Raw genomic sequence first — 25,212 nt, 5'->3', positions numbered from 1 at the left:
TTTGATACTAAAAATAAAACTGTAAATTCAAGTCATGCTTGACCTCAAAAATATTACAAATTTTAAGTTAAAAAACAGTGTTATATACACACATAACACTTCTGGTTTGTTCTTATTTGCCAGTTGCAACTTGCTCCTGAATTAATATCCAACTTCTACATGTAGCATTATTAATAAAAAGGATAAGTCACAGTCTCTTGATCCCTGAAATTTGATAACTGTGGTAAATGGATGTAATTATTCCATCTTTGTAGTAATATTTTGAATTATATATTATGGGAAAGCTATACCAAAAATTGTTTTATGAGTTTCCAATTTTATCCAGAAAATACAGGGTGCTACAAAGAATCGATCTGAAAAAAGAGTTGGAAAGAAAGTGGGGGTGGGGAAGGGATTAAAAAGTGAGTTTTGTCAATTATGTTACTTCGCCATTAGTTGTATATTTTATAAAACTAATATTATATTCAGCGTTCCTGTTAAAAATGTGTCATCCACAAGCACAATAATACATACACGTTATGCTCAGTGACTTCAGTCAGTGTGGGAAGAGTTGAGAGACCTCTATTCTATTTCCGTTTCCCCACATTTAATGAGCAAACAAATCACTTAGCTTCTCTGCAACCAGAGTTTCATAGCTAGAGAATGAGAAGATTGGGCCACATTATGACCAAACTTATTTATAGGTTTATAGAAGCGGTTATTCTGTGACAAGTATTATCATACTGTTACTGAAAAAAATGAAAGAAATCTATTACCTGGAACTTTTTGGTGGGTTGCTGACAAGGATGGAGTAAGCAAGTTAGAGGAACGGTGGAAGGAACTCATAAAAATGAATGATGTACTTTCTAAAATGCAAGATTCCTAAAATTCTGGCCCTGAAGAGACTTTTGCCTTATTTTGTTACATGATCATTTAGAATAGTACAAATGCTTTTAATAGGTATTTATAAATAGGAGGCTTATATGGATAAAATATGATTAAAGACAAATTAAAAGCAGGTAAGAAGGAAGAAAGATAAGATGGGGCCTTAAATGGTACACGGACAAGATTAATACAAAAAGACATACCACAGCAACCTATACCCTTGCTGGGGATGAAGCCCAAATGTGCCTTTAACCTTTTAGAAGGAAATCAAAAATAGAAACTTGATTAGTTACACAATTCTCAGTGCCTTCAGGATATAAACAGCCTATGATTCTGATGATACTAAGACTTCTTTGTCTTCATACACACACACACACACACACACACACACACATACACACACACAAAACCAGCATGTGATGTCATGAATTAATTCTCAACAACAGTCTATGAAGTAGATGGAATACCTCCTTTCACCGACCTATAGTCACTTTTAGGGTTTCTTTTCTCTCTCTCTCTTTTTTAATTATAGCATACCAATTTATACAAAGGTATATTTCATTGCAACTTGGGCAATACAAGGAGGCTCAGGCTGTCTGTCGTGCCTTCTAAGTTTCTACATTAAACACTCCAGAGGATACAAAGGTGAATAAAATGTTATAAGTAACCATCATAGGTAGGCTGTTATCCACACCTAACACACAACTATGGAGGAGTTCATAAAAGAGCGAAGATCATCTCTGGTGGGGTGGGGCTGAGGGCTCAGAGCACAGCAAATAGTGTTGGAAAGACAGGATGGGACAAGAGAGTGGAAGCTCTGGAATGTGAGCATGAAAGTTGACTTCCCCCTCCCCCCAAATAAAGCAGTGGCATGAACGGAACTGTGTTGTAAAATGAGTAATCTGATAGAAGTGGGGAAAGGCATTAGAAATGGGGAAACCAATTGTATGGCATTTAAATACTCTGTGTGAGAGTCAATGAAGCAGAGATTAAGTTAGCATTAAAAAATACAGAGGAAGGGATAAAGCAAAGCTTATCACAGAAGTGAGACCTCTAGGATTCAGCAACTGATTGGATGACCAGGGCTAAGGAATGAAAGAGCTCATTTGTGCCTCCGGGTGGCTGGGGGGTTATTGGTGCCATTAATAGGTAAGGGAACACGGGGAGAAGAGTATCTTGTTCTGGAGGAGGCTGGGATGGAGAGACAATGGCTTCTGTTTTTCTTGGTTTGAATTATACATATTCCTAGGCATGAACACTCTTCACGATCTAAAGGCCAGGTCCAAATGCCACCTCCTTTATTCCCTCAGATGGAAGCAAACTCTCTCTGTTCTGAATTAAAGTAGTGCGCTTGTCGATATTTCTCTTGAGCTCGACACTTTCTCTCTCATGTAATAACTATTTTTAAATGCCCTATTTTCTGCTCTAGACCGAAATTGTTTGGTTCATCTCCGTACCTCCTTACACTGAGTAGGCGCACTTGAATGCTAAGAGCAGATGCTAAGGGACATCCGCATTTAAATGGCCAGAATGGATTCAAGGCAAGGATAAAGGAGGGACGAGGTGACCAAGGCTGGAGCTGAGCCGCAGATGCCAAGGAGAAGAAAGTTCCAATGAGGAGTTTATCAGTGGGGGCCGCTCACCAAAGAACGGGTCTGTAAATGGGAAGACTGGGGAAAGGCTCTGACAGGGAAAGACGAGGGGCTTAGGAATTTGATATCCTAAAACGCAGGGTGAAAACCAGACCATGCCACCACGCTCTTGAGCTCCTCAGGATTGATGTCCTAGGTGGCTGCAGTCCTGGCTGTTAGGAATAATTTTTTGGCACTGAGCCAATTTGCGGGAAAATTACAAATGTTTATGGGTTTCTTTCTTTTAGAATAGCTTCATTGGCTCAAAGGGGGCAAAAGATCCATTGTTATTATTTAGATTGCCTCTTATCTGAAGGTTAAGGAGAAACATGCTACAGTATTTTTAAGCACTCAACTCTTCCAAAGAGTTAGAGATGAGACGTAACAGCATGGAGACCTCCCCGAGGCTTTGTCTCACATAAGTATATAGGACTTTAGAGACCACAGTGTGTTTTCACTTGCGCTGGCTCATTTCATCTTGAAACAAAGGAGTGGGAACTCATCCTTTTATTTCAGATGGGGTAACTACGGCACACTTTAAGTTAATATCAAGTAAGTTCTTTTATTTTTAATTTTTTAAAGACCTTATCTATGAGAGAGAGAGAGAGAGGGCATGAATGAAGGGGAAGGGTGGAAAGAGAGGGAGAAGCAGACTCCACCCTGAGCAGGGAGCCCGATGTGGGGCTCCATCCCAGGACCCTGAGATCACGACCCAAGCCTAAGGCAGACGCTTAAACAACTGAGCCACCTAGGCTCCCCAAGGAAGTTCTCTTAATGAGTACAATAATAATGACTACTTCTTAGGTCCCCAGCACTACATGAGGTCTACTAATAGAAAAAAGGCAGTCATCCTGAATGCCTCTCCTCCTGCCTGTTTTGCCCCAGACCTCCCTCTCCTGTCTGGGTGAGTGGTACTCAAACTCCTCTCCTGAGCCATGAATTCCAATCTCTGTTTTCCTGAACTCATAGACTGCTTTGGAAATTGGGTCATGAAGCTGGGATGATTCATCACAGATTCGGAACTGTAGGACCCATATAGAACATTTCATCTCTGCTAATGGGAAACAGTAAAAAATAGAATACAAAAGAGGGAAGCTGTTCTGGGATTAGAGGGTATCAAATTGCCCAAAGGGAATCCTTCACGAATTGACATTACCTACAAACAAATTAAACACATAAGAGGAAGATTCTCATCATACTGACTATTCTCTGCTCTATTACAAGCAGGTTATCAACTGAAGTATTTGGTCAGCCTTCATTTAAGTACCTAATTTGAATTGATTAATTAACTTGTGTAAGTAAATATCGATAGCTTGCTAGATACAAGGGACTGTGCATGATATGGTAAGGAATATGGAAGGTTCTGGTTTGCCACATCTGCTCTGGGCAGTTCACTGCCAGATTAGATTTTGCACTTTATTAAATCGACATTTGAAGCTGCCGTGTATTTTCACTGAGACGAGCTGTACTTTAGAGAAAGACAAACTCCTATCTCTGTGTAATGGATAAGCTGAAGAGAGCCTAGAGGAGGATGGCATTTATGCAGAATCTGGCCTGGGGAGGCAGCAGTGAGAAAGAGATGGAAGGACAGATAAGGAGACCCTGCCCATGCAAAATAAACTTGTCCTGTTGACTCTTTGTATATGAAAGGTAAGAAAGAGAGTGAGGATGAATTTTAAGTGTTGGGCCTCATGAAGACGGTGCCCTAGAAACTAAAGTACAATTGGGATAAACACAGAATCATGGAAGTTGAAAGAAGAGAAGGCTCCTGGAAGTTAGTAGAAGGATGTTGATAATACAATGCTTCCCGGACGTCAAGGGTGATGAAGAAATGACCATTAGAATGACCACTGATGATTTTAAAGACAGCAGTCTCTGTAAAGAAAAGAGAACGAAGTCAGGTTTCTAGGATTTAACAGGGTGGAGAAGTAGATGCACTGAGGGCTGACCACTTATTTTGAGATGACTTATGTCAGAATAAAAGAATTGGGTGAACAGGAAAGTCATTTTAATGTGTGTTAGGAGTGGGGGTAAGAATATAAAGCTAAAATTAAAAAAATGCATAAAGATGTGGTTTCTAAATGTCTGTGCTCTAGGATATAATGAAAAGAATGGACATTACAAAGCTTCTTTCACAATTTTCAGTTATATTAAAATATTTTCATTAAAAAATAGTCAGTCTAAATGGATAGCTGCAGTATAGCAGTTATCTTCCTAACTTTAAGATTTTATAAAATAAATAGGTAATGGAGTTAACCATGCCAAATGCATTACCTTAACATTGTCAAATCGATTTATTTGCCCTTCATAATTTGGGTACTTTGGAATTATAATTGGTGGACTTTGGGGACTTTGCGATTGTAATAATCAGTGGACATCTTTTATGAGTAGAGGAACACCATAAGGATATATAATAGAGTTATATTAAGAAAGAGGTTAGTTAGACCTTTCCTTGTTTGAAATGTGGGTAGTTATAAGCCCCTGAAAGCAAAAGAACAACCAAGTAATATTGTTTACTTATTTAGTCCTATTATCATTTAGAACTATGCATTTGAAGTACTTGCAAAATCCTGGTTGTTACAGTATGCCAGAAGAAACTCTGCTAAAGTGAAAACAGAGAAAGAAGTTACATGTAAGTTTGCGAGCATATGTAAAGTAGCATGAGTTGGTGGGAATTTGCAATGAAGCCAAAACATAAGGCCACATAAGGAAAAAAAAAGGACTCATTCTAGGATGCTAATGAGACCACACCTGGAACAATGCGTTCAATGTGGGATACGTCTAACAAAAATGAACATCTAGGAAACTGGAAATAGTTCAGAGACAAGCAATAAGAATGATTAAGGGCTTGGAGAGACTGCGCTGAAACAAGATTAAAAGGCCTTACATTTGTTTAACGTGGCTCACAGATGACTAAAAGTGGGCATGATATCTGTTTATAAACATCTGAAGGTTGGGTGTAAACATGAAAGATAGAGTAGAATTGCATAATAGGGTACTAAAAGGATTTAACTTGAGAAAAAATTTCAAGAGAGAATTTAAAAGTAAATATAATGAAGCTGTCTCCCAGAGAGTGTGCATTTATTTCCTTTTCTTTAGAGACTCTGCCAAGAATGAGGAAGTTTAGTAGAGAGCCCAGCAGAAGAGAATGACCCAGCAGGTCCCCCGCAGATCCGATTTCTTCACTTTCATAAACCAGTAGAAACCTTTTCAAGCTTGATCTGTTTGCACACAATTACTCAGAATATGTGTTTATTTACAGATTTTAGTGAACCAGCAGCATAGCACTTTAGATTGCTGGGCAATTGTGTCTTATCCGCATTTGTTCCCGGAATCTGTCATTGGTAGAGTAGTTGAGTAAAACCACGTTAAACCTACATTGTATGGATGCTGGCCTCTGAAAGGCCATTCTCCCAAAGCTCAAAGGGTTTACTTAGAATTTACTAAGAAACAATTGAATGACTTTTTTTTCTTTAAGAACTGTGTATACTTCCATCTGGAGTTCAAAGGTACACCAATGGAGTAACTTGAAAGATCTGTTTTGGGATTATTTCTATAAGCATCCATTCTTTCGTTTTTTTTTTTTTTTTTTGGTTGGTGAATGTAGTGTCTTATTAAATTTTTTTAGTCTAACGTTTGTTCTTACTAAAGTGATGGAATGGTCTTCCCTTAAGGTTGCTTTTAAATGAAATTAAAATAAAAATTATGTTTTGGATTATGAGCTCCTAGAGGGCTTTGTTTGTTTAATTTGTCTTCCATAAAACCCAATGCCAAACTGTACTATGCACACTTGAAAAATAAACAAATAGTAGATGACAGGAGCAGAAGCATCCCGCCCTGGAGGGGTTGGCTGAAGGAATTGTTAATAAGGGAATCTTAGATTTCCACCGATTTTCACTATAAAGTCACATTATTTTTTGCTCCCAAACACATGTCTTTTCTCAGATTAAGTTGGACATTTATGGATAGTCTGATGACCTGATTCGTGTCATGTAGGGTCTGTTAGTGTTTCTGAATCACTTCCAGAATTTTCCAGCAGATTTCAGAATTTCCCCAACCATCTTTTCTTTTCTTTTGTTATAATTTTTTTTATGTTATGTTAGTCACCATACAGTATATCCTTAGTTTTTAGTTTTTTTCCACGATTCATTATTTGCGTGTAACACCCAGTGCACCATGCAATATGTGCCCTCCTTCTTTTCAAGCTCTTTGACCCCTCTTACTGTTTTACTTTTTCCTCTTCCCTTCATTGCCTTGTAGAACTTTGTTGCAGTTCCAGACTGGGCCAATAGATGCTGCCACTTCATGAGGTTAACAGTTGGAATTTTCTTTCTTAGAGGTTAAGGCCTAAGATGAAGTGTGAGTGTTGAGGCGGCAGACCGAAGGGGAGGGTAATGGGTAACTGGCATAGTCTCTCTAGAGAGTAATTTGGTTTTTAATTGTATGCTTATGAATTGTTTGAATTTTACTATAAATAAGATACTAAGAAAAACAATGAACAATAAATTAACAATAAATTAATTTTAAAAAGACACCTCAACTTCAGATACTTCAAGGCAAGGAAATCAATAATTGAATAAAAACAGAATTTTAAAGGTTAACACCTCAAAGCATCTTGGACTCAACAATTCTCTACAGTAAAGGAAAGGAAAGGCTTGGAAATACGTTTTGGAGAGCCTGAAGGACAATAAGGAATGTAATTCTTTAAACCAGTGTTTCTCAGACTCATGTGTGAAATAATTTTAGGGGCATAGAATAAATAATTTTTATTTACATAATACAAATTCATTTGCAAGGTTATTTTCTATTTATAGTAAATTATATTGATTTTCCATTTATGATGATGATAAGTTTCCTTTGTCAGATAAGCTTATAATATAAAGTTTAAAGAAAAATATTAACTGAAAATATTACAGATGATCTAGCAATAATTATAAAAGCAATATTCAAGAAATGCTGGAAATAATGCTTATTTAAACAAGCAATAAATTTTGCCTATAGAACCTCAAAATTCTTTCCTATGCTCAACTTCTTATTTCAAACTTGGGCTGAAATATGACATTCTATATCACTCCTGTTAGTGTCTATGTAATCTATGCACATCTAAGACTCGATGGATTCGAGGATAGTAATAAGAAGTTGAATACTGTGATATAATTAATTCTACGTTTTTTAAAATAACTTCTGTAAATACATTCTTATGAAGACACATAAAAAAATCACATGGGAGCGGAGTAAATTGAAAGCAAGGTCAGTCTTGCTGAAAATCTGATTTTAGAAGGGAATGTAAAACCATGCTAAAAACTATATTTGTATGAACGATATGCTAAAGTATGAAATTTTACTGCATGTAAATTGTGCATTTCCCCACCTTTATTTAGAGGTCAAACTAATATAATGTTTCGTACCAAAATGAAATTCAAAAATAATGGCCTTATGAGAGTATTAGATTCAACATTTGCACTTACATTTTACATATTTGGTACAGTCATTGAAACATATACACTGTACTAAAAATATTTGCTATTTTTCTGACTACTCTATTAATAATAATAGCATCACAGTGGCTAACAGTGGTCTTTGGGGTTGCACAGAGGCTGGTTTGAATTCTAGGTCTGCCATTTATTAGGAAGCTGCTATAAATTCCGAGTCCTTAACTTTCTTACCTGTAAAATGGGAGAAAATAAGATCTGCGAAGTTAATTAAGTCTTCCCGTTGATATTTCTGTCTTACATGTATAGTAACTGACATCCTCTTCAGGCCACGGTGTGTTTCAGATCATGCTCCAAATCCTTTTTGCACAAAATCCACCACCAGAACCTTTTCCATCTCGAGAAGCAGAAAAGGGAACATGGCTCCTGGCAGGTCTAGGCCTTCAAAATAAATCTGCAGGCAAGATCAACACCCAGCGAGTGGTGAGAGTAGCAGTGAGTGCCTTTATCAGTTTAAATTTACAACCTCACCTTTTCCATTGCCTGTACATAATTGTGGATAATGCCCCACTAATTAAAAAATAAGCTGTAATTACAAGAAATCAATACTGGTTTTTGCTTTTAAACCTGACAGTCTTCATGGCAGTTGCAAAAGACCAAGCTGAAGTAAAGGGGGAAATATTTTTCTGAACTTTTTATGGAAAATGATTTAAGTTGACAAAACATTAAAACTACATTTTCTTCGAATAGGAGTAAATTCTACTAGTTACCTTGTAATCTCTCCTGCCACATCTAAGGTGATGTGGGGAGCTGCTTGTTGAATCATAGGCTTTGTGGTTAGAGACCACTGGGTTGTCTCTGGTGAAGTTACTTAGGTTTCTTTGGGCCTAGTCTCTTTATCTCTCGTATGGGCTTAAACAACCACCACACAATCGAGTTATGAAAATTAAATGAACATACACCTACCAGAAGGGACCAGTAACGACTGACAGTAAATTCTCAATAAAGTAAAACACTTAAAATCGATGTGACAATTAAAGAAGATGCTCCCAAAATGGACAACAGGTTTCAGGGAGAGGTGGTTAAACGGATGCAAAATTTGTGTGTTGTTTATTGTCTACTTTGCCGCGGCCTCTGGTTGTGATATACACATATGTTCCTATAGAATATTAAATCCTATGTGGGTGCATAATGCATGCGCAAAAGACTTAGGCATGAAATGTCACTTCAGCAATGTGCCTGGGGAAGCACTGACGCTGCCTGACCTTTGGGCCTCTGGAAGGGATGCCTATACCTGTGCCCAGCGCTGGAAGGGGCCCAGGCCCTTCCCAGCAAAGCTTACCCCCAGACTGCTTACTCGTTCCTAGCATACATCTTCACGCGAAAGGGTATTTCGTCCCTTCCCACTGGCGTGGGTTGGTTTTTCTTTTACGTCGTTGCAAGTAGGCGAAGTCCCTTCTGGCTTCTCCCTTGGGGTAAGTGGAAAGGAATCCGGCAGGGGGCCCGAAGTGGCCTACACGCGGGGACTGGGTAGCGGCGGAGTGGGAGGCAACTCCTGGGCTGCCCCGCCGAAGCAGGTGGGACAGACAGCGGTTCACTCGTCCAGGGAGGGGAGTGCGGTCGCGGGTCCCTCCCCTCAATTGCGGGTGGCAGCAGCCGCCCCCAGGCCCGTGGGGGCGGGGTGGGGGCGGCGCGGAGGGCGCGGAGATTACTGCGGCGCCACCGGGGACGCCAAGGGTCCCGAGCGGTCCCCACGGGGGACCGCGAACGATGACAACAGGCAGTCAGCGAGGTCGAATAAAAAGAAGTTGGTCCCTGCGCGCCGCCCGCCCCGGGGCCCCCCGGCGGCCTCCAGTGGCCACGGGCGCCGGCGGCGGCGTCCCCCGCCCCCAACCCCGCGCGCAAGTGCAAGGCTGCCCGCGGCGCGGCGCACGCTCCGCCGCTCCCGGCTTCCGCGCAAAACTTCGAGCCTGTCCACGTGAAGTTCTCGCTCCCGTTCAGAGGGGGAAAGAGCTTAGGGAAAAGCGGGGTAGTGGCGACAGCGGTGGCTGTGCGCGCGCTCTTTTTCTTTTCTTCCACTTTTCCCCACCCCTGTCTTAGTCCAGAGTTTTGGCTCCTCTCCTTTCCTCCTCCCCCTCGGAGCCGGCTTCTCCCCCCGCCCCGTTTCTCCCCCACTAGTGTACGCTATTTGTTGGGGGGTGGCCGAAGGGGATGTCCTGTTTTCACCAGAGGCACAACGCGAAGGGGAAACTCCGACACTGGAAGGAACGAGAGTAAATACCTAAATACAGACGCACGGGTCCGCTGCTGGGACAGACACTTGAACTTCAGATCCCGAGGCGGTCCGGGCTGCGGGAGGTGAGTGTCCCTTCTCCCCGTCCCCGCCCGCGGGGTCCGGTTTGCCGGGAGTCTGTGAACTCTCTCCGGGGAACTGCGTGTGGCTCCGCGGGGGGCGCGGAGCCCCGGGGACCAGGGACGCGCGCCGGGACGGGGTGTGGGCGCCGATTCCCCGCGGGCTCCCAGAGGCGGAGTGCAGCACGCCCGCCCGAGGCCCAGGCCGCCGGGGGGCTGCAGTGGTGCCTTCTGCCCGGGAGGACACCCCGAGCCCCGAGGGTCGTCTCCAAGCCCGCGGGGCTGTTGCAGGGCCGCGGCGGGATGGAGTGCGCCGCTCCCTACCTGTACCCGCCCCCTGGTTCTCGGGGGCGCGCGCCCTGGGTCTCCCCTACGTCCTTCCAGTGCTTTTATTACTTTGATGACCCCCTAGATAAGCCTGACGCAGGGATGCTGACCGGGTTCGGTGGAGGGCCCAGGCTCCTGGCATTTTCACGATGCTACATGCATGTGTACGTTCACTGCATGTGCTCTAATCTCGAGGCACGAACCGGCCTTTTAAACTGCGGCCATCCCACTTTAATAGTTTTTATGCGGCGTGGACCGAATGTTTCCTGCAGCTTGCCAGGGTCCGTGAAATTAGAGGCGCCTTGTCAGAGGAGTCGCGTTCATTGGCTCGGGACGCGGATGCCATGGAGGGATTATAACTTCTCCAAACGAAGGGACCTGGCTGCGGAGAGCAGGTTTTCTCCCGTTTCAAAGCTTGCTGGATCTGGGGTGGTTGTGGCGCTGGAAAAGGCTGTTTTCGCGTGGTTAAGCGGGATTCGGAAGAAGACCGCGTGTGTGCTTGTTTTATTTTGTGTCACACAATAGCCAGAACTTTCGTTTAGTAACACTTTAAGGATGTCTCTTTCTTTGTCAGCATTATTTGAACAGCTTGGAACTGTAAGGAAATTTGCGGACCGAGTCCCATGGCAGGGCGGTAGCGAAACCGGAGAGCAATCAGTCCCTTGTTGGGGTGGCAGTGTCTGTCCTCCCCGCCACCTCTCTTGCTCCTTCCCTTGAAGGCTAGTGGGGTTTGTGCTCTGGGTGAGTGTGTGTGTGGGTGGGAGGGTAGTGTTTGGAGACAGTGTCTTCTCCCCTCGCTCCCCGCGCCTCTCTCCCCAGCACTCCAGAGCCGGCAGTCAGTCAGTCATTCATGAATCCTAACCTGAGGGCGCTGGAGGAAGGTGCAGGTCCCTGGGCCCTTTCTGCCAAGGTGCAGAGTAGCGACAGGGCGTGTGTTTTGGTTTCGGAGCAGTTCCACGTGGAGCATCTCCGTGTGCGTGTGTGTGTTGTGTACTTGATCTGGGAGGAGGTAACAGGAGTCTCGTGTTCAAACCCAGTGGGCCGTTGGCCATTAATTTGCTTTCCTGGCTGTCATTACAGACACTTCCAAAATCTGATACCTAAGAGAACCGACAGGTTAGGTTTCACATTAAGAGCTCATACTTAACAGTTTTCTTTCTCCCTTACCCCTTTTGGCTTGGCACCCTGGGATCAACGTAATTGATGTAGCGACACATATCTTCTCGAATATGGCATTTTGTTGCTCTTGTCTTCAGCGGCCACATTTTGCACCGTCCTGCGTTTGTCAGTTTCTGTGCGGGCTCCTTCGGGACTTAGGTGGGAGTCTTAGGAGCGTTTAACAACCGCGGGCTCCCCTTTAGCAGCTTCTGAAGTTTCATTTACACATGGGTGACTGGCAGTATTCAAAGTCAGTGATGGTTTTTTGTTGGTTGGGCTGTTTTTGTTTTTATTTTTAAAACCCCGTCAGGACAAGGATTGTAGTTGATAACCTTTCCTGGGTAGAACTTGGTTTTAAGCAGAAATGTTTCCTTTTCTTCTTCTTCTTCTTTTATAATGTTTCTGGCCATCTTGTAGCTGAAGAACCAAAAACGAGGAAAGGGGGCTGGGAGAGAATCCTAAAACAAAATATTTGATACGTGGTGTGGTGCGTTTTTAAGAGCCTGCACTCAAAGGCATTTGTGTGTGTGTGTGTGTGTGTGTGTGTGTGTGTTTAAATAACATTATCCCAAGAAATAAGTAGCAGTAGTAACAAGAGACAGACTGTTTTGTGTGGAGCTAGACGGCCAGAATCTAATTTTTATGGCAACAATACCAAAGGCAGATATAACCACATCCATTTTTATTGTTATTATAAACCATAAAAATAGTTTGTTCCACCCGATTAAAAGTTGTAAGTCATTCAGAGTTAAACCAATTTTTAGAAGTGACTGTACAAGAAAGAAAGTTAGAACTTTTGACAGTTACAACCTTGAAGGTAACATAATTAGATTATTTGTGAACTGTCCTTTTTAAAATTATTATTATTAGGGACATATCCTTGTCTTTCATAACAAGTGAAGGTTTAAAATTTAAAATCAGTGTGTTTTTCAAAAGCCTGTTTTTCTTTTTCAATTACCCGAGAAGAGTACCCTTCAATATTTTAAGGCCATCATAGAGGTTGTTTCACAACTATAACTGAAATAAAAAGATTTACTTACTTTTTATTAGGAAGTATTTATTTCATTGGATATTAGTAACTTAATTTCTCTTATACTAAATGGAAAGCTTTATGTATATAATCAGAGGTAATGTTTAAATCATGTGTTCACATTTAAAAATTAAAAAAAATAAACCCTAAGATTTGTATAAGAAGAAATTGGTTCAGGAACAATCATTATTCTAACTAAGAAATATAGATGCTGTTCTAGAGGATTTGTAGAAGCTAGCTGAAAAAAAAATTTGCCTTTGCATAAAAGTTTCTTTTTTGAAGGAGACTGGCAGATGAGTAGTTTGTCATTTCGCTGTAATTTATTTTTTCTTCTAAAAAATCTCTGAATTAGAAAAAAAACTCACTTTTCCATTTCTAAGAGTTTTCTTTTTATTTATGTTGTGACTTAGGGTGTAAATAAATTTTTACATACCCACGGGAAATAGAGTGTCCAGTTTCATGTTTTCAATCTCTGTTGCAAGCTCTAAATGACTGATGCCATGTCTAAAAATATATTTATGTGGCTTGGTATTTCATTTAAAAAAATCTATGCACTGAAATTAATTTATCCAGGCATTTTAGGAAAGTAGAATGGTAGAAAAGCCTTAACTATTGTTACGAAGTGTTAGGATGTTGGAAAGTTCACGTTCTAACTTTCAAATAATAAAAATTAACTTATTTTACCCAATGAAACCTCACATTTTTATAGAGAATTCAAGAAGAGGGGAGATAATCCTTTTCAAGACTTAGTGAAGTGTTAAGTAATTTAAGAGCACAGGTATTTATTATGTTTTTTCATTATCTTTTTTTTCCCCCTCCTAGGTACATGCAGGAACACTGAACATTCAGTAAAAACAGGCCCCCTTTATAAGGACTTTATTCACCATAGTCTGTATCGCAGCTGGTGATCATATTTCACGGAGCTGTTAAAGCACTTAAAACCTAAAATTAGGTACTGTCTGGTTGTCAATATTTCAGATCACTCATTTAAGAAACAAACAGAAAAGCGTGGTATCAAAAGCAGAAGTTGTTTGCAGTCTTTTCATTGAAGAACTGAGCAAGCCCCTCATCTTTTCAGGGAGAATATGATCACGACAGTTTCTTTTTTAAATGGATATTATTTTTACACTTTCTAAACTCTTATGTGTCTTCCTACAGAGCATCTTAAACTAATTGTATTCAGAAATGTAGTTGGGGGATTTTATTGCAATGGTTACTAGGTGAATGAAGTGAACACGAGAACAAATGGATGACATTGCAATGTACCTGCTTCTCGGGTGAATTTTCCCCAGTGAACTAAGAAATGACGTGATCTTTCAGGCACTTGTGGTAGAGATGGGTGAGATGTAGCTGTGTATTTAGTTGCCGCGTGTGTAATACTGCATATTCCGTTAGATGTGTTTTAACATGGGGGACGCTGAATATTCATTACGTTGTACATGGAGCCAAACTTGGCATCCTTTAGTTTGAACTTGAGTGGAAGAAAATAAACAAGAATCACATATTCAAGTGCAGTACAAGCAATTTTGATTGCGTTTAAGAGGTTTGAAGACTTTGTAAACATTACCATCACCTAATATTGCTCCTGGCGCCGCACGTTAGTATGTGCCTTGGTGATACGCCATTTTACTGTTGAACTTTGTGATTCTTTCATGTGTCCGGCTGTGTTTCTACTAGTAGAGAGGTACTGAAAATGACTACCACTACCCTTACGGCCCTGACTCCCTTTCTGTCTTTCAGAAAAAGAGATGAAATGGATTAATGTAAAAATAGAAACCATTTTGAGTTATCAATACCACATTTTTATGGTGGTTTAAAATAGTTTCAGAGAGTGCACCTCTGAGTCTCACTGTAACCTTTTCTGTCATTGAAAGGTGCTAATTGATCTTAGGTCACTGACATAATAGTATAGTTTGATATTTGAAACCTTTCAGCATTGGCCTGGCCCTTTTCTCACCCTGAGATTTCAGTCCATGGCTGATGAATAACACCATATTAAAATGTCAGGAATTCTAATTTTTTTCTCCATATGAAACACTTTAGTACAACATGTTCATATTTTTAAAACTTTTATTTATATACAATAAGTACATTTATTTTGGTGTACTTTTGGGCCATGGGAGAAAGACCTATATTATCATGTTAGGATTTTTTTTTAAGGTTTTATTTATTTAGGGGTGCCTGGGTGGCGCAGTTGTTAAGCGGCTGCTTTCCGCTCATGGTGTGATCCTGGTGATCCTGGCATTCTGGGATCGAGCCCCACATCAGGCTTCTCCACTAGGAGAAGGCTCCACGAGGAGACTGCTTCTTCCTCTCCCACTCCCCCTGCTTGTGTTCCCTCTTTTGCTGGTTGTCTCTCTCTGTCAAATAAAGAAATAAAATCTTAAAAAAAAAGATTTTATTTATTTATTTGACAGGGAAAGAGAGGGAGAGAGAGCACTAGTGCACATGTAGGCAAAGCTACAGGCAGAGGGAGAGGGAGAAACAGGCTCCCTGGTGAGCAGAGAGCCCCATGTGGGGCTTGATCCCAGGAGCCTGCAATCATGAGTCCTGGGAGCATGACCTGAGCCAAAGACAGGTGCTTAACCAACTGAGCCACCCAGGTGCCCCACAGATTTTTTTAATATTATTTTTTCACAGGTAGATAGTTTCAGATTGAAAATTTTAGGCAAAGTTTGATTGTTGTGATCACATTGGAATGCTTTCAAAATGAAGTTGCAATAAACCAATATTGAAGGGGTGCCTGGGTGGCTTAGTCAGTTAAGCATCTGCCTTGGGCTCAGGTCATGATCCCAGGTCCTGGTATCGAGCCCAACATTGGGCTCCCTGCTCAGGGAGGAGCCTGCTTCTCCCTCTCTCTCTGCCTGTCGCTCCCCCTGCTTGTTCTCTCTCTCTGTCAAATAAATAAATAAAATATTCAAAAAAACAAACAAAAAAACCAAACCCCAAATCGCCAATATTGAATAGCCATCTTGAGCTTTTACACCTAATGCATATTTCCTTAAGTATGTTCATATCTCAAAGTATATTTTAATGTAGAAATTGTCAGTATTTTCATACAATTGTAATTTTTATGTCCGTGTAAATGATCATCATTGCTGTCATCAGTCATTACCATCGTCAGTCATTATCATCATCATAACATCACAGCTAACATTTCCTGAGGTTTTACTTTATGCAGAACACTTTAAGGTGTTTATGTGGATTAGCTAATTTTGTCTTTTCAACTATGCCATAAATTAGTTACTTTTATCATTCCCATTTTATAGGTAGGAGAACTGAGACCCGGTTATGCAGTGGAGTGGAGCCAGGATCCCAACTCTGTATCAGAGTCCTTATCCTTAAGGGTTGCATGAGCCAGTTGCTCCCACCAGCTAGATACGAGTTCATTGTAGGTGCTCTCTGAAAAAACATTTTATTTTTATATTATTGGTTATGTATTTATTTCTAGGATATTAGAAAAATATGTAAAATTTCATATTAAGCCTATAATTTCACAGGTAATATTGTTTAAGAAAAGTCCAAAAAGAAGTATTGAAGTAAAACAAATTAAATTTTAGAAAGGACCTATTTAAAGAAGCAGATGAAGTGACAGTGAGTAAACGCTTGGCTAAAATAGCCAAAAGCCTAAAGGTTGGTGGCAAATGACTGAATTTGGAGAAACTGTTATTCTAGAATGCTTCCTGAGTGTTAGGAACTTATGACCAGATCTTTCTAATATTTACCTTATATGTAGAATTTTCCTTTGCTTTTTAAGCCTTGTCCACTGGTTAGTTGCTATCAGTTTTACAGGGTTTTGGTTACTGTTGTTACTGTTGCTGCTGTTTTAAGCCTGAATGCTAGTTATGAATCTCAAATCTACTCATTTATGTTGAACCAACTAATAAGGACTGCATAACGAATTTGTAGAGGCAGGTTTCAATTATAGTGGGGTCACCCATATTTTGGAAACACTTTCAGTTTGCATGGATATCATATCAGACTTTACATTTTTAAGGTTTTCTCTAGGTGAACACTTTTGTTTTGCTGTTGATAATCTGTTTTGTAACTTGAATGTATTTTTTTCACTGAAACAGTGGTTTTCATTTTTTATTTATGTATTGAGCCGCAGACCCCTTTACTGAAGTGAAAACTAACACTGTGCCCACTGGAGAAATATTCACTGTTCTGAGTGAAACCGAACGTGGGTGGCCCGTGCATCACTCACCAGCACTGCCCTCGGACCATTGCTGGCTCCCAAAGTCTCTGTAAGGGTCTTCCAGTGTGCGAAAATCATGGCCAAAGGTCCTTGGAGAAGGGGGTCCGCTCACAGTACCTGCAACAGTATGTTAGCATGACCTCCACTAAAAAAGAAAACAAAAACAACTCTCAAGCACCATAAAATATCTTCATTGTAATATGTGGGCAAAAGGTACAGTCTGCTCACCCTAGTGTTACTTGAATATTCTTATTAACCAAACTGCAACTTAATTTCAGTTTAGTACTGGGAAAGTAAAAGTAGTCAGTATGTTTCCTACATAGAGGTACAGGTCTGAATGAGGCCCACCACGTTTTTACATGCAAAGGTTTGTTTTGTAAGAGTATCTTTTTCCCTTTAAAGACTTTATGAAGAAACATCAGCAGTGGCCTAAATTGACATGGCCTTAGATTTCCATATAAATTTTTGCTGCTGTTTCTGTGATTCTTTCCTCTTTTCTTTCTAAAATGAAAGGGACATTTCTAGTGAAGGCTACAATTAAATCATAAAAATTTACATTCAGATGCCATTAAGTTTAATTCTACTCACAAAAGCAGTAGCATTCGATTTGAAATTCTATACTTAATCAAGTAGGTGTACCACATACTGGGGGAGCTTATTCTCCAGAAGGTCACATACACAATTCACAGACCTCTGCATATACCCTGCGGAGTGATCGATTCATTACAGTTCACCTCTGGCTCTGAACTCCCCAATGTTCAAGGATTTGAAAAGACCTAGATGTTCTAACTCAGAGATTGAATACTTCCAACCTAATGTGTCCGGTGTGTTGAAAGTGATGATGACTTGGGGAGTCAACAGGTCTCTGAATTAGCTAATGCTTTTCGCTTAAAAGTTTATATTTAAATGCAAATGTATAGTCATGTATGATTATGACTCAGGTAATTCTAGCCAAATTTTATCACAAGTGGGTGAGTCATGTTCAGATTCCCTCTGGCAGGTTTTCTGTAATCTCAAACTTTGCTTCTAGTAGGTAATTTAAGAATGCAAACCTCAAAAATTCTGTCAAGAACAGCGGCACTATTAAATTTTTTACCTGAACTTTCAGGTGTTCAGATGAGGCTACTGTTTTATTTTTCTTAGTTGACCCAAGAGGAATTTCAATTTAGGTCTGTTTTGTCTCCTTAATCATCGAGTTTACATTTTCCAGGCTTCATTCCTGAAGAGACCTAGCAGAATTCTAGGTACACCTACATGCTTTTTAAGTGCTTTTTCATTTTCAGTGTCACTAAAGACCTGTGAAAGTTAGAGATGAATAGGTTTTCACTTCTCTGTGTTAACTTTGAAGGCTTTGGGGCTCTTAGTTTCTTATAATAAGTTTTATTTTTTCTTGACATATACCATTCACAAGGAATGGTTAACAATACTAAGTGAGTTAACCATGATCACCAAGATCCCAGGTTTAATTCTCAGATTATCATATTAGCTTTGGGTAGACACGTGTCCTATACACACTTGGTCATATTGTCTTTGGTTTAGTCCTGAGGGACCACCCTGGACTACGCTGGCACTGTGTCCAAAACTCTCCTCCCCATCCCAGGAATGTTCAATCACATTTGTTCACAATTTTTATCAGGACCCTCCTTGACTTAAAATACTTCAAAAAATGTTCTCTTGCCACTAGGACAATTCCAGAATTTTTAGCAGGGAGCTCAGGGCCTTCTGTGCTGAGAACCTTGCCCAGGTTGCCATTCTCATCTCTCACCACCTGGTCACAAGAATCTCTAGCCGTATGGAGAACTGCAGTTCTCAGATAAATACACCCCCGTCATTTCCACCTCATCTCTTTGTGCATGGGAGTCTTTCTACCTGGAAGACATCTCTTCTGCCCCTGAAACTTTCTTTTCAACTTCTTTTTCAAGACCGCAGACATAAAATGTTACCTCTTCTAGTAAGTTCGTCTGTCCTCCGGAGGCTGAATTGGATGTTTCTTTCCTTTTTGCTGCCAAAGCACCCAGTTTCTACCTTTATTTAGCACAGCACTTGCCCCACTGACACGTAATAGATTACGTGAATTTAAATCCTGCTCTAGACTGAGAATTTACTGACATGATACTGGCATTTGTCATCTCCGTATCTCCAGGAAGGTAGGGGTCAGTAAGTTTCTGTTGAATGAATGCATAAAGAAAATGGGGACAAGGGCAGTGATGGTGGCCCTGGACATCCTCTGCCATGAGTTTGGGAGCAGCGGGGATAGCTGTGACCATTAGACTGCAGAAAAGCCTTAGGAATAACCTCAGGCTTTTTTTTTTTTTTTTAAGATTTATTTATGTATTTGACAGAGAGAGACACAGCAAGAGAGGGAACACAGGCAGGGGGAGTGGGAGAGGAAGAAGCAGGCTCCTAGCGGGGGAGCCTGATGTGGGGCTCGATCTCAGGACTCTGGGATCATGCCCTGAGCCGAAGGCAGACGCTTAACTACTGAGCCACCCAGGCACCCCCAACCTCAGGGATTTTTGTATCTCAGTACAATTACAGCTCTGAATCTAGGCCCAGCTTATATGTACATGTATATGTATGTAGAAATGTATTTATTTCCCATATGATCATTGAAAGTCAGTGATCCCAGCAGAGAAGCCAAGGATCCTGAAGATCTCTGAAGATATGAGTATTTCATAGCACTTGAAATCTAAGGGACCTGATTTTTTTTTTTAAAGATTTTATTTATTTATTCGACAGAGATAGAGACAGCCAGCGAGAGAGGGAACACAAGCAGGGGGAGTGGGAGAGGAAGAAGCAGGCTCATAGCGTAGGAGCCCGATGTGGGGCTCGATCCCATAACGCCGGGATCACGCCCTGAGCCGAAGGCAGACGCTTAACCACTGTGCCACCCAGGTGCCCCGGACCTGATTCTTTTTATAGCATAGTGGTTAAGTACAAAGAATATGGAGCCAGGCTGCTTGCTTTCAAACCCCAGCTCTGATACTGAAGACTCTGTAATGATAAGCATGTTACTTAAACTGGTTTTGTTTCAGTTTTCTCATATATACTAGAGCATACTTTGCGAGGCTCTTTTTAGAATTCAGTAAGTAAATACATATGAGGTATTTAGAATAGTGTCTGATATGAGTATTAGCTATTATGATCGTAAGTGTTATTCTCCATTAGTTTACTGAAAATGTTCACAGATTTTTAGAGCTGGAAGTCATTTTTTGGGGCCACAAACTGGGGACTATAAACTGAGTCCCCAGTGATCCAAGTACAAATTCGGCATTCTTGGGTGATCTTGGCAAATCTGAGGCTGTAATTGGAGGACTAAGAGAAAACATTAGAGGTGCTCCAAACTGAGATTTGGCCATTTATGTTGCACAGAATTGCTTTTAACAAATACTTCCACATGCAATAATATAGAATTTATTAAGGCTTTGATTTATGGGTTCCTCAACTTCCCTCAGTAATTTTAAGCACATTCTATAATTGTACTCTTATTTTATAATCCTCGGTTGCTTTTCTCAGCCCGAAGGTACCAATTATAAGAATTTGTATACTTTTCAATTGACAGTGGGCTTGATGGACTTAATGTAAACTTAATGAGATAACTTTAAATGTTGCTATGATTCTTATCTCTGCAGAGACAATAGGGGGTTATAAGCTCCTCTGTTTCTAGAATTTATCACTCAGTCCTTGGATTCATATGTAATGAATGTATAGCAGAGTGGGGCTGAGGGAGAAAGGGAAGTTAAAATAACAGATGCATCCGTAATAAAAAATTTTATACTAATATTGATGCTGTGCTTGCATCCCACAGTATATATAGACCAATGTCTCCCACTAGCTGATACACAGTGTTACATTAGTCTCGGATGTTCTCAAGCTTTTATTATTGACATTTAAGTTCAATAATTCTTTTTTTCTTTTAAAGATTTTATCTATTTATTTGAGAGAGAGAGAGAGAGAGAGAGAGAAAGCACGTGCAAGAAAGAGTGTGGGGGGGGGGCAGAGGGAGAGGGACAAGCAGACTCCCTGCTGAGCAGGGAGCCCGATGCAGCACTTGATCCCAGGACCCCAAGATCATGACCTGAGCTGAAAGCAGATACTTAACTGACTGAGCCACCCAGGTGCCCCAGGCTCAGTAATTCTCTGTTGGGGTGTGTGTGTGTGTGTGTGTGTGTGTGTGTGTGTGAGTGACTGTCCTGGTGTATTATAGAGTGTTAAGTATCATCCCTAGCCTGCACCCACTGGATGCCAGTAACACCTTCCCCTGAGTAATGACTGTCTCGACATTGCCAGACATCCCCTGGAAGCAAAATTGCCCCCAGTTGAGAACCCATGACCAAAGTAGATCTTAAGATCACTTGATATAGTCAAAATGTTCCCAGGCATTTGCATGACAGAATTGTTCTATTTTCAGTCAAGTGTGAGAATCTTCATACCTTCCTCCTAAGTTTAAATACAAATCAAACAACTCTCATTGGTCTGTGTTGATAGATAAACTTTACACAGAGGGGACTTACAGATAAGCTTTACACAAATTGACTATTTTCAGCACGTTTTTCCCCTAGGAATAATATATGAGTGGGGAAAGCAGAATACATAGGAAGGTATATAGGAAGTAGGTATTTATTTGATTCACCTTAATGTCTATTTTTTAACTGTTATTTATTAGTAGTTACTTTTGATTCATTTTAAATAATGACAGTTATTTATTTTTCCATAGATAAATAATTCAGTAATAAGAAACTTTTATTTATAGTCTGTAGTGTCAGAAGAGGTAAAGTCACCTATAATTGCAACTGCCTAAGATTAAAATACATAATAAAATCATTTGTTCATTTGTGATGAGAAATTTTCAGATGAAATATGTCTTAGCTTTCAGTCTGTACCACAATTTCGGATCTTGAGTTCAATAACAGTGGTACAATCTGAAGAAAATAAAAATGAAAATATTGCATGTAAGCACGCCAGTGATGAATTACCAAATCCAAACTTACGTTCTAATTCTTGAGGTTTAATTTTGACAGCCATTTTATCTACGACTTGATCTGTAGTTGACTGTAAGCAAATGTGATTGGTCTGAGTACCACCTCTGACCTCTGCCTAGTTTAGGCCTCTATGAAAGATGTTTGAAGATTACTTAAAGGAACAAAATAGGAACATATAATGTTAACATAAAGTGAGAGAGGGTAACTTTACCTACACGAGTAGTGGGTTGAATGTGGAAGTTATTTTGAAGTATGAAACAATTAGTATTATAAATATATGATTGTACTAATACTCATATGAGGTCTAAACAGTATATAATTTTTGTCATCTCATTAGTAATTGGCAAAGATACTCGAAATTCCACACTTAATGTATTGTCCGGTTTAGCGGTTTTACTTTGAGTTATATTAGGCAGGTACTCATGTTACCTGGAAGCAGTCAACTGACCTAGGGATTTCACATTATTTACTAACTGATGCTGAGGCAGGCAGGGTGGAGGTACTTAAAAACATACTCTATGTGTCTGTTTCTCTCATACCTCTCCTTTGGTTTATGCTTTAATTTTTGAAATGTACTTTTAAGAGGGGAACGTGGCTGCAGATATAGCCTATTGTATGTGATCAACATGTCTTTCTGTTTTCTAAGAGGAGAAGAACCTTGCATGGCTACGTGTTAGAAGAGAGGTGAAGGTTCTGGGTATCCCCTTGACAGATGGGGGCTGTTCCAGGGGAGTTGGGGGGGGTGGTTGTAAGTCAGGGGCTTACATCATGAGTTTTCAGACCATGGAGGAGAGTTCTGTTCCATGCATTGACAAGAAGTCCAAAGAAGGCATAGCAAAACTCAAGTCCATCCACACACTTCATCCCTGATGTTGAACAGGAAGCCTGTTCACTGGAGAATAGCCAGCAAACCAGAGGTTCTGTTTTTCCAAAGGAACACTTCTTGGGTTCATATATTAGGGAACTGCCCTCCTCCAAGAATTCAGATCACATATCTGCTTTCTCAGGTTGATTCTTTGTGTAGTGGGTCTTAATGTAAGACTTAGCTATTTTTATGAGTGCTCTGTGTGATTAAACACAATTAGGCACTTCCTTTTTTTTTTCTCCCTGGGATACTCTCACCACCTTTGTCTTCCACTGCTCCAGCTCCCTTAACCTATTTGCCTCTTACTCTTTTGCTGCTTACCTGGACAAAAAAATCTACTTACCTTTCAAGGCTTAGCTCAGATGTCACCTCCTCTGGGAAGCCTACCCTAAGACTCAGGCAGAATTCATTCTTTTCTCTCTGTAATACCATAGCACCTTTTTTGGGGCTATTAATATAAAAGCACATTGTCCTGAGGCTAATTATATGTGAATCTGTCTTCTAGAGAGACCTGAACTCACTGAGGTTAGAGATCCTATCTTTCCTCCTGTGTAGTCCCAGGGCCTGGGCATATTGATGGAAATTCACTAACTGCTCTGTTCCATGCGTGTCTTCAAAGGACACACATCCAAAGCCAGATAACTACAAAGAAAATCCTGTTTACAGTTTGGAAACTGATTCTCTTTTCCTTATGGTCACGGAAGCAAGTTTGTCGGTTATTTTTTGTTCTAACTTATTTAAAGCTTCATTTGTACTAAGATATTCTTGATTTTCTAGAAGAAGAAAAGATATAGCCAGCGTGAACTGGCATTTTGAGTATCCAAATTAAAAAGACAGATTCTAGTCGAGGTTTATAGTTTTCGTACTTCTACTTTTCTCCCGAAACAAACTTTGGCCTCTCTGGTTGCTTTCTGCGGAGATACACTTCATGTTATTTTGAAGAATTTTTAACCCTCAGAATTATGGATTTCATCTGAGAGGAAGCATGTTCTATATTTGTTTATGTCAATGTTTCAAAATATGGGGGCCAGAAATCCCAGACGTGTCTGTTAAAGTATGTGTGGCCTTTTGGTGAGAGAAATTAGGTCTTTTTTCAGGCACAATTGAGGAAGGAAAATTTTTTGTTTAGTTTTTAGTGGTTTGTTTTTAGGCATTTTCCACAAAAAGATGAGCAAGACCCTTCAAAACCACCAACTTGCTTATTTAGGGGGAAAAAAAAACCCCTCTTGTGTCCAAAAATAACATTAAATTAAAATTATTGTTTCCAATAGTTTCAAAAATTGTGGTTTTATTTCCTTGTATGAGTCACTTCTGAGTGCAGTATGTGATTTCTCTACCTCATGAGGAAACATATTTGCTCTGTAGTTTAGTAGGTCACATTATTTATCAGAGAATCGGACCAGAAGAGGAATTTACCTTCACTTCATTTTGCAGCTGGGGGTTGGATTAGAGATGTTAAGTGATGGATTCAAAAGGAAGCTAAAAAGAGGACCTCGTTCTGAAGACACCTTAGTGCTCCCAACTCTCTGTCTTGTTGCCTTTATTTTCCTTTGTTTGTGTCTGACAAGGAGTCGCGAATACCAGAATCAGACTACATCTGTGTGTCTGGGCCCTGCTGCCGTTCCCCGGCAGTGTAACCTTGGGGCACTTACCGACGGAACTGCCACAGGACACGGGGAGTAATAATAATCCTTGCCTCTTGCCCCTCGGAGTTGTAAGGAATAACTCAGTTCGTACAGGAAAGACCCTGAAAATGCTCAAAATGTTTTTTAAATTGATTTCTTTGAATAACCTGCTAAGCGTATTTAATATTCAAAAAAAAGAAGCCTTCATGCTGCCGAAGCAAGTTTTTTTAAACCATTTTTTTAAAGAAGAGGTAGCTCAGACGTTGGGTAACACATTAAAACAGATATGATAGAAATTAATATGAGGGGAATGACTGCAAGAGGGAAGGAGAGAGGCTTCTGGAATGCTGGTAATAGCCTTTATCTCGGTCTGATTGGTGACGTGGGGGTGCTTATTTAATATTGATCAGCTGTCTACTTTTGATTTCTGTATGTGTGTATGTTTTACAGTAATAAGAAGTTAAAAAACACAGATGTATTTTAAATAAAAAGTAGATGTCCCTCACTTTATTCATATCATCCATATCCTACAAATAAAAGTTAATCGTTATACTTTAGTGCACGTCCTTTCAGACTCTTATTTCTATACATGTGTAAATGTAAGAACTATGTGAAGCTGTAATTTATTTTTATTTTATGTTTGTTTTTATTTTGATATGCTGTATCTTGAATACTTTCCCACATCAGTACATACAATTTTGGATACTCCTATGGAATTTACGCATATGTTTTATAATTTAACTGTTCC

General features: G+C 40.2%; 1 protein-coding gene across 16 annotated transcripts in view; it reads left to right on the top strand.

Moving 5' to 3' along the window:
• Window positions 1–25,212, top strand: part of EYA4 (EYA transcriptional coactivator and phosphatase 4) — a 295,955-nt gene that overhangs the window by 24,925 nt on the left and 245,818 nt on the right. For 5 of the 16 annotated variants that reach the window (XM_048226018.2, XM_044386356.3, XM_044386357.3 and 2 more), the window contains exon 1: window positions 9,880–10,285. The exons of 4 other annotated variants lie outside the window; for them this stretch is intronic. The gene's annotated coding sequence lies outside the window, so the exon portion shown is untranslated. Of the gene's footprint in view, window positions 1–9,282; window positions 9,403–9,865; window positions 10,286–25,212 lie in introns of those variants that run through there. 7 more of the 16 variants (XM_048226013.2, XM_044386349.3, XM_044386354.3 and 4 more) reach the window with 5 other exon arrangements.

Source organism: Ursus arctos, unplaced genomic scaffold, assembly GCF_023065955.2.
Source record: "Ursus arctos isolate Adak ecotype North America unplaced genomic scaffold, UrsArc2.0 scaffold_13, whole genome shotgun sequence".
NCBI classification, from domain to species: domain Eukaryota; kingdom Metazoa; phylum Chordata; class Mammalia; order Carnivora; family Ursidae; genus Ursus; species Ursus arctos.
This window is presented reverse-complemented; position numbering and strand designations above follow the sequence as displayed.